The sequence below is a fragment of the Lucilia cuprina genome, chromosome 4 (assembly GCF_022045245.1).
Source record: "Lucilia cuprina isolate Lc7/37 chromosome 4, ASM2204524v1, whole genome shotgun sequence".
Taxonomy (NCBI): domain Eukaryota; kingdom Metazoa; phylum Arthropoda; class Insecta; order Diptera; family Calliphoridae; genus Lucilia; species Lucilia cuprina.
In genome coordinates, this window is record NC_060952.1 from 65707596 (window position 1) to 65720414 (window position 12819).

The following is a 12819-nucleotide window of genomic DNA, read 5'->3' on the forward strand; positions in this document are numbered from 1 at the left end:
ATTTTTAAATCCGATTTTTTGCAACTATGTTGGCTTGAGAATTCTACTAATACATTCTTAGAGTTAGGTACCGACTGACAGTAGACTTAGGTACTTTTTGACAGCGTTCCACTTCTTATTTATTCTTTGATTATGACATTCAGAAAAAAGCACAAGCTGCGGGATTAAATTATAGGACCTCGATTTGTGGGCCTACTAAAGACATATTTACATATTTCAAAGTTGCGATATTAGTTTCTTATTGCCTTTTCGCAAGAGATATTCTAGGAGGACTGTATTTCCACTACTAAAAGGATTCATGTACATTTATCAAAGGATTATGTATCAATCAAGCTGCGGGATTAAATTATAGGACTTCGATTTGTGGGCCTTCTAAATACATATTTACATATTTCAAAGTTGCGATATTAATTTCTCATTGCCTTTTCGCAAGAGATATTCTAGGAGGACTGTATTTCCACTACTAAAAGGATTCATGTACATTTATCAAAGGATTATGTATCAAATTTTGTATGAAAATTTTCTTCATAAAATTTTTATAAGTTCTAATGAATAAGTCTATAATTATTAATGTAATTTCATATAAGGGCATTTTACAAATTCCTGGACTGAAAATCTGTGTCTATAGAATAATGCCTTTAGTAAGGCCCCTGTACTGAACATTTTTCCCGTTGGGATATGTGTATTTGTTAATTTATTTTTTGTTTTTTATTTTTTTATTGCTACCTCAATTATTTGGTAGCAATAGAACGGACTACCCATGAGGGGAGCGGCACCTCCCATATTAATTTAATACAAAAATTCATTTTTCTTGAGATAATGTAACAGTTAGAGTCCTAAAATTTTGTCGGAGCCACATTAGTGTCAATATGATTATTTATGATAAAATGTGGGAGGATTAGCGTTAGGGCGCGTGGCACCTTCCATATAAATTAAATACAAAAATTCGTTTATATTGGAAACTATTACAGTTAGAATCTTATACAACTAAATTCTTAAAATTTTGCACGAAGAACTTTAATATTCATCTAAACATTTTTAAGAAAAAAGAGCAAACTTTCATCTGAGGGGGCTTGGAGCGCCCATATGAATAAAATAGAAAAAATCGTATATCTAAGAAACTTAGAGATAGAATCATTAAATTTCACTTAAAAATTTTGACATTCATCTGAACATTTGGAATATAACGAGCGAACTTTTAATGGGGACTGTGAATAAAATACAAAATATTGTTTATCTAGGAAAACATAGAACTAAATTCACCAAATTTTGCTTATATTACTTTAATATTCATCTGAACATTTTGAGGATAAAGGGCGGTCTTTAATCTGGGGAGCTTGATGCCTCCACATGAATTAAATAGGAAAAAATAGTTATCTAAGAAACTATCAGAGCTAGAATCCTCAAATTTTATATGAATAACTTTAACATTAATGTGAACATTTAGAAAATAACAGGCGGGATTTCAGCACCATATATATGAATTAAATACTAAATTTTGAATATCGTGAAAACTGTTAGATAATTTGCAATAATTTGCTTGGCATCTCTCATATATAATATAACATATTGTTAATCTGGAAAACTATTGTGGTTGAAATTTTTAACCACATATTTTGTTATATATTTGGGAAAAAAGTCTCTGCAAGACCTATTTTCCCATTTTTCCCGAAAAAGTTTTGAAGCATTACAATAGAATTTAGTTCTCACAAGTGTGTTGAATATACACAGAACACGCCTGTGAAGAGTGGAAAATGTTATTAACGTCTCAAAAAGGGACAAAAATTGTATTTTCTCAAAACTCAGGACATAATATCTCAAATCCCAGATGTGATGGAGAAAATATGATGTCAGATTTGAATTAAGCGCTGATTAATCCTTTAGTAGCTTTTAACTTGGTTTCAGGGTTTCGACTTTTTTAACATTTTGTCTGATATTATTGAAGAAATTTTAAAACTCTATAACTTTATTATCTGTTTTCCAGAATTTTTAGTTGATGCTTTTTCGAGAATAAGTGCCAAAAATATTTTGGAAAGTATTTGAAATTTAAAAAAAAAGTTTACTCCCACATTCTTAATCTCTTGTTATTTTTTCGAAACCAAAGAATAATAAGAATATGGGGCTTGTCGGTTGGTACCTAAAGGAATTGTCAATCGGTACCTAACTCTAAGAATGTATTGGTAAAATTTTTGTATATGTATTGGAGCTCCAACCACTTTCACCACACTTTCCAAACATAAAAATTTTATGAAAAATAAATTACATTTAAATTTCTACTGTCGGATATTTTTTAATGTATTTTACTCATATCTGATCAGAAAACATTAAATTAATATAATTTTCGGACTTTAAATATATTTTCAAATAAAAAATAAGATTATTTTATATAAATTTTTCAGTTTCAAGACCAAAATTTACAAAAATAAATTGTCAAAAATAAAAAAAATTATTTCGGATTGTTAAATGCAACAAAATCGTGTAAAAAAATTAATAACTCTTATGTGTTTATGAAAAAAAATTCCAGCAAGACCTATTATCCAAGTATTTTCGCGACAAAGTTTTGAAGCATTACGAGAGAATTGAGTTCTCACAAGTGTGTTGAATATACACAGAACTCGTCTGTGAAGAGAGGAAAATGTTATTGTTGTAAAACAATAACCACACATACAATGCCCACGTAGTTGTATAAAATCGGTCGAAATAATATTACAATGTTTTTATTGCATTAATTTTCTTAAATAAATACATTTTAAATTGTAGATTGCATTTATAAAAGCATGATAAAATTTTTCATGCATTCTAAATAAAAATATAAAAAAAAAAATATAAAAATCTTTAATTTCTTGGATTATCATAAATTTGTTTACTACTAAGAAATGCTACTCTGCTCCTTCAATTTGAAATTAGAAAAACAAAAAATGATATGTCAAACAATTGAGAAAATAATTTTTTGGTTTGTGAAAATTAAAAAGATTTCGATAAAGAAAATATATTAAAACAATTGTAAAAAAATAAATAATTTTTGTGTTATAAAAATTGGGTCCGAATCGTTTTTAATGCGAATTTTGGACCTGAAATATTAAAAAAACTAACTCTAAATATGTATTAGTAAAATTTTCTTCAGAAGTGTTAGTGTATAAAAGCTTTTTACCACACATACAATGCCCACGTAGTTGTATAAAATCGGTCGAAATAATATTACAATGTTTTTATTGCATAAATTATCTTTAATAATATTAATTGTAGATTGCATTTATAAAAGCATGATAATATTTTTCATGCACTCTATATTTGTTAAAATATAAAAATCTTTAATTTCTTAGATTATTATAAATTTGTTTACTACTAAGAAATGCTACTCTGCACATTCAATTTGAAATTAGAAACCAAAGAATAAACAAGAAGTGAAACGCTGTCATTTTTTTTACAAGAATAACATTACGCTCTTCTCACACATACGTAAAAATTGTATTCTCTCTCCCAAAACTTCTAAACTTTTTCGCGAAAATTTGAGGATAATAGCACTTTGAAATATTGTTGATCACTTAACATTATATTTTCTATATTTTAACCTAATTTTGTTCTACATCACAAGCATTACATATATTTGGCGCATGAGCCCCACGGGCAGTTCAGAGGTTTAATTTCAATTTTTTTCGGGCTTCAAATTATATTATCGAAAATTTTATTATGTCTTATTGTTCACTATTATTGACATTCGAATACTGACCAATATATTTTTTCTATCAAAAAAACTAAAAAAGTTAGCACAAAAAGTTCACACAGTGAAATATTTTCACAGCCCTTTGAAAAACAATTAATCATGTCTGCCTCCCATCATATGTAAAGTTAATGTTTCAAATTTTCAGGGATGATAGATAATCGATAAACGAAAACAAAATTTATTAATGCGATAAAATCGATTACTCGGTTTTCAAGTTATTCGCATTGATAGATGTGCCCCTATGGCAATGATCCCTCTTCTACCCTACGTCACATAAGGCTGCAACTTTTGTTTTTTATGAATTACTTGTATTTTTGTATGTATGTATGTATGTATGTATGTATGTATGTATGTATGTATGTATGTATGTATGCATGTATGTATACATATGTTTATTTGTTTCTTTAAATTTCTAAAAATTTGCTTGTGGTTTTATTACATGTTTACACTTTTGCACGTGTGTAAATGCGTATTTTTTTATTACCATCATAAAACCTTTTTCTTGCAAAACACACATTTACTGATTTTCCGCTCGAATTCAACTCATTATGAATTCAAATATGATTTGCATTTTTTGTTAAAATAAAATAATTTTCCCTTTTGTTTTGCAAATATATTTTTTAATGAATAGAAAAAAGTATTTCAAACGTTTTCAATTATATGAGAGTAGATTGTGAGTTATTGTACAATAATTTTATGCGAATAATGTAAGTTTGAAATTTAAAACTAACACAAATTTTTTCCAAGTGCTTTTTAAAACAATTTTTTTTACGATAAACAAAAACAAAATCTACGTCTCGTCAATGTTTACCAGCAATGAATACGAAAGTGTTGTTGTTTTACTCTTGCTTGTATACTGTTAAGAACAACAACAACGTATTGCTACGTATTAAGCGCATATAAGTGTATAGAAAACACATTGTCTATAGCTAAGCGCATTTACAAAAACAAAAGAGTACCAAGCGCATAGGGCTTGGGCACCCTTGGTTTGGATGCTGTTGGCGTCATTGCGTTGTTATTTTTGTTTTTCTGTGTTTTTCGTTATGTATGTTTAGATGTCTGTTGGTTTAGATGCCTTGTGCATTTTGTGTTTTATTTCGTTTAGCGTTGTTGTTGTTGTTCTTTTTGTTTAGCTTTTGACGTAATAACAATGTCGGGAAAAAATTTAAAATATATAAAAGATGTTTAAAATACACTATGGTGAAGGGTATATAAGATTCGGCACAGCCGAATATAGCACTCTTACTTGTTCTAATATACAGTGTTGTTGTTGCTTTTATAACAAAGCATGAAAAAATATGAAATTTTTTGATAAAATTTTCAGAGGTTGTCTCGGATTTTTGCTCATATCTCCGTTATTTACCGACCGATTTTGCTGATTTTAAATAGCGATCTTCTCGAAAGCATGTCTAATAGAATTATTGAAGATTCGGATCTCGCCGATATCTGGGGTCCTCTAAAAACTGATTTCAACAGACAGACAGACAGACGGACATGGCTTAATCGACTCCGCTATCTATAACGATCCAGAATATACATATGTATATACTTTATAGGGTCGAAAAATAGAGAGACAGATGAAAAAATCAGCACTACACACACACTATTGGTATTTTTCAGAGTAGGTAAAAATATCGCTCGCGATCGCTATTTTATTAATATCGCTCGTTTTAACATTAAAATCGCGAGTTTTATTTTTTTAACACGCGAGCAAAATTTTAATTCTAGTTTTTTGTTTTTTGTATCCCCTTCGTAAGCTGTATTTACACGTTTTCATACCCTTTACCTTCGTGAGAAGAGTATATATATATTATATATAATATATATATATATATATATTATATATATATATATATATATATATATATATATATATTATATATATATATATATATATATATATATATATATATATATATATATATATATATATATATATATATATATATATATATATATATATATAATATATATATATATATATATATATATATATATATATATATATATATATATATAATATATATATTATATATATATATATATATATATATATATATATATATATATATATATATATATATATATATATATATATATATATATATATATATATATATACTTTTACATGTTCTTTATTCATTTTCTTTTATGTTTTTTTTATTAATTTATTCAAATGTAATACATGTACCCACTTGGCCTGTAAAAATTATATTACAAGTATTCTTATTATCTATGAGAACATCCACTCCTTCTAACGACCCCTACAAATACATATATAAAATAAAAAATTAGATAAACAATGTACCCTAATTATAAGCCAAAATTGTTGGATTGAAGCATATCAAAAATTCTTAGCTTGAGGGTCATTACTGCTAATGTGGGTAAGAAGGGCAGCCACTCAATCAAACATGAGTGGCTCATATGGGTCCACGTAGTTGCGGTCCCGTTGTGTTACTGATAATGTAAAAGAACGTAAATTCCTGGGTAATAAATTCCAAATACGAGCAGATTGTACAACAAATGATTGTTCATATATTGAATTATGTATAGCAGATATAATAATTTGTGGATTCCGAATAGATCTTGTAAATAATATTTTTTGTACAATATACTGGAGTATTTGAAGTTTAATGATTTTATATAGTTATATTAAAAGCGAAATTTAAGATAATCATCAAAGTCAAGATTCAAAAAATTTTTCAAGTGTGAGGAAATATGAGCTCTTACCCTAACATATACAAATCTAATAATTTTATGCACAATAAATTTAATTTTTTTTTGTAGTCATCTTACAACGTGAATAAACCTCAATACAATAATTAACATGTGACATAAGTAATGAATGTCCAACTGACCTTTTAACATGTAAAGGTATAAAAAGATTTAGGTGATATAAACCACGTAAAGTCAGACGACTCTATAGCATATATTATCAACATGTAGTCCAAAAGATAAACTATCATTAATTATATCTCCAAGACATCGCAAAGAACTGACAATTTCAACATTAGAGCCACAAATCCTTAAAATGAAGTCGAACAAATCTGTTCTGCTCGGTCTAAATACTAACCGCTTTATACAAAAACGATTATTAACATAACAATGGTTGTTAAAACCTTTTTTATATGGAAAAAGTGTACAGTAAATTGAGTTGCGTTTGTTAAAATCCACATAGTACTAATAAATAAAACAAGGACGATATGTATATTAGAGATATAACTATTGACATTTGTTGTATATATGAAAGTTGGCATAGCATAGTCGAATAGACCTTAACAAAATGTGAGAAACTACGTCATTATATTTTCGCGGTTGTTAAAAAAGTTCACGCACCAAATGTCTGTCCATGTGTGTTTTAAAATTCATTTCTTAAAGCCAGTAAAATAGGTATAGAAGAATCGGAGATTATCAACAAATTATATTATATGGAATTTTTTATTAAAGAATGTCAAATAGTATATTTGCGTAAAAATCAAAAGCTCCAGAGATATAGGCAGTGATGAGTCGCGATATGACAAACGTATATGACAACCCCTGCATTTTTTGGTGTATGACTGTGAAATTATTTACACAAAACCAAAATTAACATTTTCTTAGTATTTTTTATTTCCAGTTTTTTTTGTCCAGCTTTTTGCGAATCGAAATGTGGCAACCCTATCTGGATCCCTATAGATAGCAGAGTCCATTTAGCCATATCTGTCTGTCCATCTGTCTGTGTGTATGTTGAAATCAGTTTTCAGAAAATATCCCATATATCTGCTAGATCGGAATTTTCAATAATTCTATCGGAAATACGATCGAATAGAACGCTATTTAAAATTAGCAAAATGGGTCCATAAATAACGGAGATATGGGCAAAAATCTGAGATAACCTTTGAAAATTTTATCAAAAATTTTGATTTTTTATTCATGCTCAAACAGAAATTGGAAAAGCACAAAATACATAACCATACGGTAAATTTTGTTGTTGTACGCATGTTTATAAAAACAAAGCAGAACAAGTGCAGCAGTGCAAAAGTAGCAGAGTGAAAGCACCACTAGTGTGTAGTTATTGGCCAAGATATATTAATTAAAAGGTAGTGTTATCAAAACAGCTGATCGTTTTTTGCTACCACGTTCATTTTTCACCGTGTTGTATTATTAATGTCAAATTTTGTTTACATTTTGTATATCTCAAACTTTGTTTTCATCTTGTTAATGTCAAACTGATTTCATTTTGTATATATGAAATTTGTGATTAAAGAAATGTGAAATTGTCAGCCAATTCGCCTTCAAGTGCAGGCACTATGTCAAACTACATATGAAAAAAATTTAACCAATTCGCATGGTATTCTGAATTCGGCGACGACACTACCTTATAATTAATATATCTTGGTTATTGGCTAGAAGTATTAAATCTGGGATGGCAAAATTGGTACAATGGTACTTTTTTTGATACTATTTGATGTTGAAAAGTACCGTGATACTCACGAGTCGTATTTGATACTTTCACACAATCTTAATATCCGATTATATTTTAACAATTAGTAAATCTGTCTGTTAAGATAATTTTTATGAGAACTTTAAATCAGCGTTGCGCGTTTATATTGTTCTGATTACGAAGATTTTCGGCAATTCACAGGTACATAACCCGATCGTAAATAAAACTCATTGCAAGAGCGTAAAAATTACAAAAATTATTTTTAGTTGCTTGACAGCATTCAACAAAGTAGGTTGATGTCGCTTTGCATAGATAATACACATAGATTACCAACTCAAGCCTTTCCAGGAAAAAAGAGCTTTCTCTCTTCACACTTACATGTTCTGTATGAATTCAACACAAAGCTACAACAACAAATATTCGATATTTCAGGTCCAAATTTCGCACAAAAAAACGATTCGGACACAATTTTTATAACACAAACACATATTATTTATTTTTTTACAATTGTTTTAATATATTTTCTTTATCGAAATCGTTTTAATTTTCACAAACCAAAAAATTATTTTTTCAATTGTTTGACATTTCATTTTTTGTGTTTCTAACAAAGAATAAATAAGAAATGAAACTGTTGTCAAAAGTACCTAAGTCTACTGTCATCCGGTACCTAACTCTAAGAATGTATTAGTAGAATTCTCAAATCAGCATAGTTGCAAAAAATAGTATTGAAAAATATTGAAAAAAATTATTACATTTCAATTTATACTTTGAAAGGTTTCTTAAGATATTTTGCACATATTTTATCTATAACATTTTATAAACACGTCTATTTGTTTTTTAATCTATAATATTGAAAAATAAATTATTTATTTGAAATATCTTTTTCGTTTACCATACGAAAATTTACAACATTGTTTTTTAGTTTTAATTTCAAACAACAAAAATTCAATGTCAAAAAACAAAAAATATTTTTTTTTCGTTTGTAAAAAATATATTATTTTCGGGCTATTAAATGTGTTTAAATTGTGCAAAAAAAATATAAAATATAATGTTAAGTGATCAACAATATTTCAAAGTGCTATTATCCTCAAATTTTCGCGAAAAAGTTTAGAAGTTTTGGGAGAGAGAATACAATTTTTACGTATGTGTGAGAAGAGCGTAATGTTATTCTTGTAAAAAAAATGACAGCGTTTCACTTCTTGTTTATTCTTTGGTTTCTAATTTCAAATTGAATGTGCAGAGTAGCATTTCTTAGTAGTAAACAAATTTATAATAATCTAAGAAATTAAAGATTTTTATATTTTAACAAATATAGAGTGCATGAAAAATATTATCATGCTTTTATAAATGCAATCTACAATTAATATTATTAAAGATAATTTATGCAATAAAAACATTGTAATATTATTTCGACCGATTTTATACAACTACGTGGGCATTGTATGTGTGGTAAAAAGCTTTTATACACTAACACTTCTGAAGAAAATTTTACTAATACATATTTAGAGTTAGTTTTTTTAATATTTCAGGTCCAAAATTCGCATTAAAAACGATTCGGACCCAATTTTTATAACACAAAAATTATTTATTTTTTTACAATTGTTTTAATATATTTTCTTTATCGAAATCTTTTTAATTTTCACAAACCAAAAAATTATTTTCTCAATTGTTTGACATATCATTTTTTGTTTTTCTAATTTCAAATTGAAGGAGCAGAGTAGCATTTCTTAGTAGTAAACAAATTTATGATAATCCAAGAAATTAAAGATTTTTATATTTTTTTTTTTATATTTTTATTTAGAATGCATGAAAAATTTTATCATGCTTTTATAAATGCAATCTACAATTTAAAATGTATTTATTTAAGAAAATTAATGCAATAAAAACATTGTAATATTATTTCGACCGATTTTTACAACTACGTGGGCATTGTATGTGTGGTTATTGTTTTACAACAATAACATTTTCCTCTCTTCACAGACGAGTTCTGTGTATATTCAACACACTTGTGAGAACTCAATTCTCTCGTAATGCTTCAAAACTTTGTCGCGAAAATACTTGGATAATAGGTCTTGCTGGAATTTTTTTTCATAAACACATAAGAGTTATTAATTTTTTTACACGATTTTGTTGCATTTAACAATCCGAAATAATTTTTTTTATTTTTGACAATTTATTTTTGTAAATTTTGGTCTTGAAACTGAAAAATTTATATAAAATAATCTTATTTTTTATTTGAAAATATATTTAAAGTCCGAAAATTATATTAATTTAATGTTTTCTGATCAGATATGAGTAAAATACATTAAAAAATATCCGACAGTAGAAATTTAAATGTAATTTATTTTTCATAAAATTTTTATGTTTGGAAAGTGTGGTGAAAGTGGTTGGAGCTCCAATACATATACAAAAATTTTACCAATACATTCTTAGAGTTAGGTACCGATTGACAATTCCTTTAGGTACCAACCGACAAGCCCCATATTCTTATTATTCTTTGGTTTCGAAAAAATAACAAGAGATTAAGAATGTGGGAGTAAACTTTTTTTTTAAATTTCAAATACTTTCCAAAATATTTTTGGCACTTATTCTCGAAAAAGCATCAACTAAAAATTCTGGAAAACAGATAATAAAGTTATAGAGTTTTAAAATTTCTTCAATAATATCAGACAAAATGTTAAAAAAGTCGAAACCCTGAAACCAAGTTAAAAGCTACTAAAGGATTAATCAGCGCTTAATTCAAATCTGACATCATATTTTCTCCATCACATCTGGGATTTGAGATATTATGTCCTGAGTTTTGAGAAAATACAATTTTTGTCCCTTTTTGAGACGTTAATAACATTTTCCACTCTTCACAGGCGTGTTCTGTGTATATTCAACACACTTGTGAGAACTAAATTCTATTGTAATGCTTCAAAACTTTTTCGGGAAAAATGGGAAAATAGGTCTTGCAGAGACTTTTTTCCCAAATATATAACAAAATATGTGGTTAAAAATTTCAACCACAATAGTTTTCCAGATTAACAATATGTTATATTATATATGAGAGATGCCAAGCAAATTATTGCAAATTATCTAACAGTTTTCACGATATTCAAAATTTAGTATTTAATTCATATATATGGTGCTGAAATCCCGCCTGTTATTTTCTAAATGTTCACATTAATGTTAAAGTTATTCATATAAAATTTGAGGATTCTAGCTCTGATAGTTTCTTAGATAACTATTTTTTCCTATTTAATTCATGTGGAGGCATCAAGCTCCCAGATTAAAGACCGCCCTTTATCCTCAAAATGTTCAGATGAATATTAAAGTAATATAAGCAAAATTTGGTGAATTTAGTTCTATGTTTTCCTAGATAAACAATATTTTGTATTTTATTCACAGTCCCCATTAAAAGTTCGCTCGTTATATTCCAAATGTTCAGATGAATGTCAAAATTTTTAAGTGAAATTTAATGATTCTATCTCTAAGTTTCTTAGATATACGATTTTTTCTATTTTATTCATATGGGCGCTCCAAGCCCCCTCAGATGAAAGTTTGCTCTTTTTTCTTAAAAATGTTTAGATGAATATTAAAGTTCTTCGTGCAAAATTTTAAGAATTTAGTTGTATAAGATTCTAACTGTAATAGTTTCCAATATAAACGAATTTTTGTATTTAATTTATATGGAAGGTGCCACGCGCCCTAACGCTAATCCTCCCACATTTTATCATAAATAATCATATTGACACTAATGTGGCTCCGACAAAATTTTAGGACTCTAACTGTTACATTATCTCAAGAAAAATGAATTTTTGTATTAAATTAATATGGGAGGTGCCGCTCCCCTCATGGGTAGTCCGTTCTATTGCTACCAAATAATTGAGGTAGCAATAAAAAAATAAAAAACAAAAAATAAATTAACAAATACACATATCCCAACGGGAAAAATGTTCAGTACAGGGGCCTTACTAAAGGCATTATTCTATAGACACAGATTTTCAGTCCAGGAATTTGTAAAATGCCCTTATATGAAATTACATTAATAATTATAGACTTATTCATTAGAACTTATAAAAATTTTATGAAGAAAATTTTCATACAAAATTTGATACATAATCCTTTGATAAATGTACATGAATCCTTTTAGTAGTGGAAATACAGTCCTCCTAGAATATCTCTTGCGAAAAGGCAATGAGAAATTAATATCGCAACTTTGAAATATGTAAATATGTATTTAGAAGGCCCACAAATCGAAGTCCTATAATTTAATCCCGCAGCTTGATTGATACATAATCCTTTGATAAATGTACATGAATCCTTTTAGTAGTGGAAATACAGTCCTCCTAGAATATCTCTTGCGAAAAGGCAATAAGAAACTAATATCGCAACTTTGAAATATGTAAATATGTCTTTAGTAGGCCCACAAATCGAGGTCCTATAATTTAATCCCGCAGCTTGTGCTTTTTTCTGAATGTCATAATCAAAGAATAAATAAGAAGTGGAACGCTGTCAAAAAGTACCTAAGTCTACTGTCAGTCGGTACCTAACTCTAAGAATGTATTAGTAGAATTCTCAAGCCAACATAGTTGCAAAAAATCGGATTTAAAAATTAAAAAAAAAAATTATTTCATTTGAATTTATATTTTAAAAGATTTCTTTAAATATTTTGCAACATAATTTATCT

The 12819-nt window shown here is 27.6% G+C and overlaps 1 protein-coding gene across 1 annotated transcript in view; it reads left to right on the plus strand.

Moving 5' to 3' along the window:
* The window catches only part of LOC124419252, a 118411-nt gene that overhangs the window by 1041 nt on the left and 104551 nt on the right, over positions 1 to 12819 (plus strand). The gene's annotated exons all lie outside the window — the stretch shown is intronic.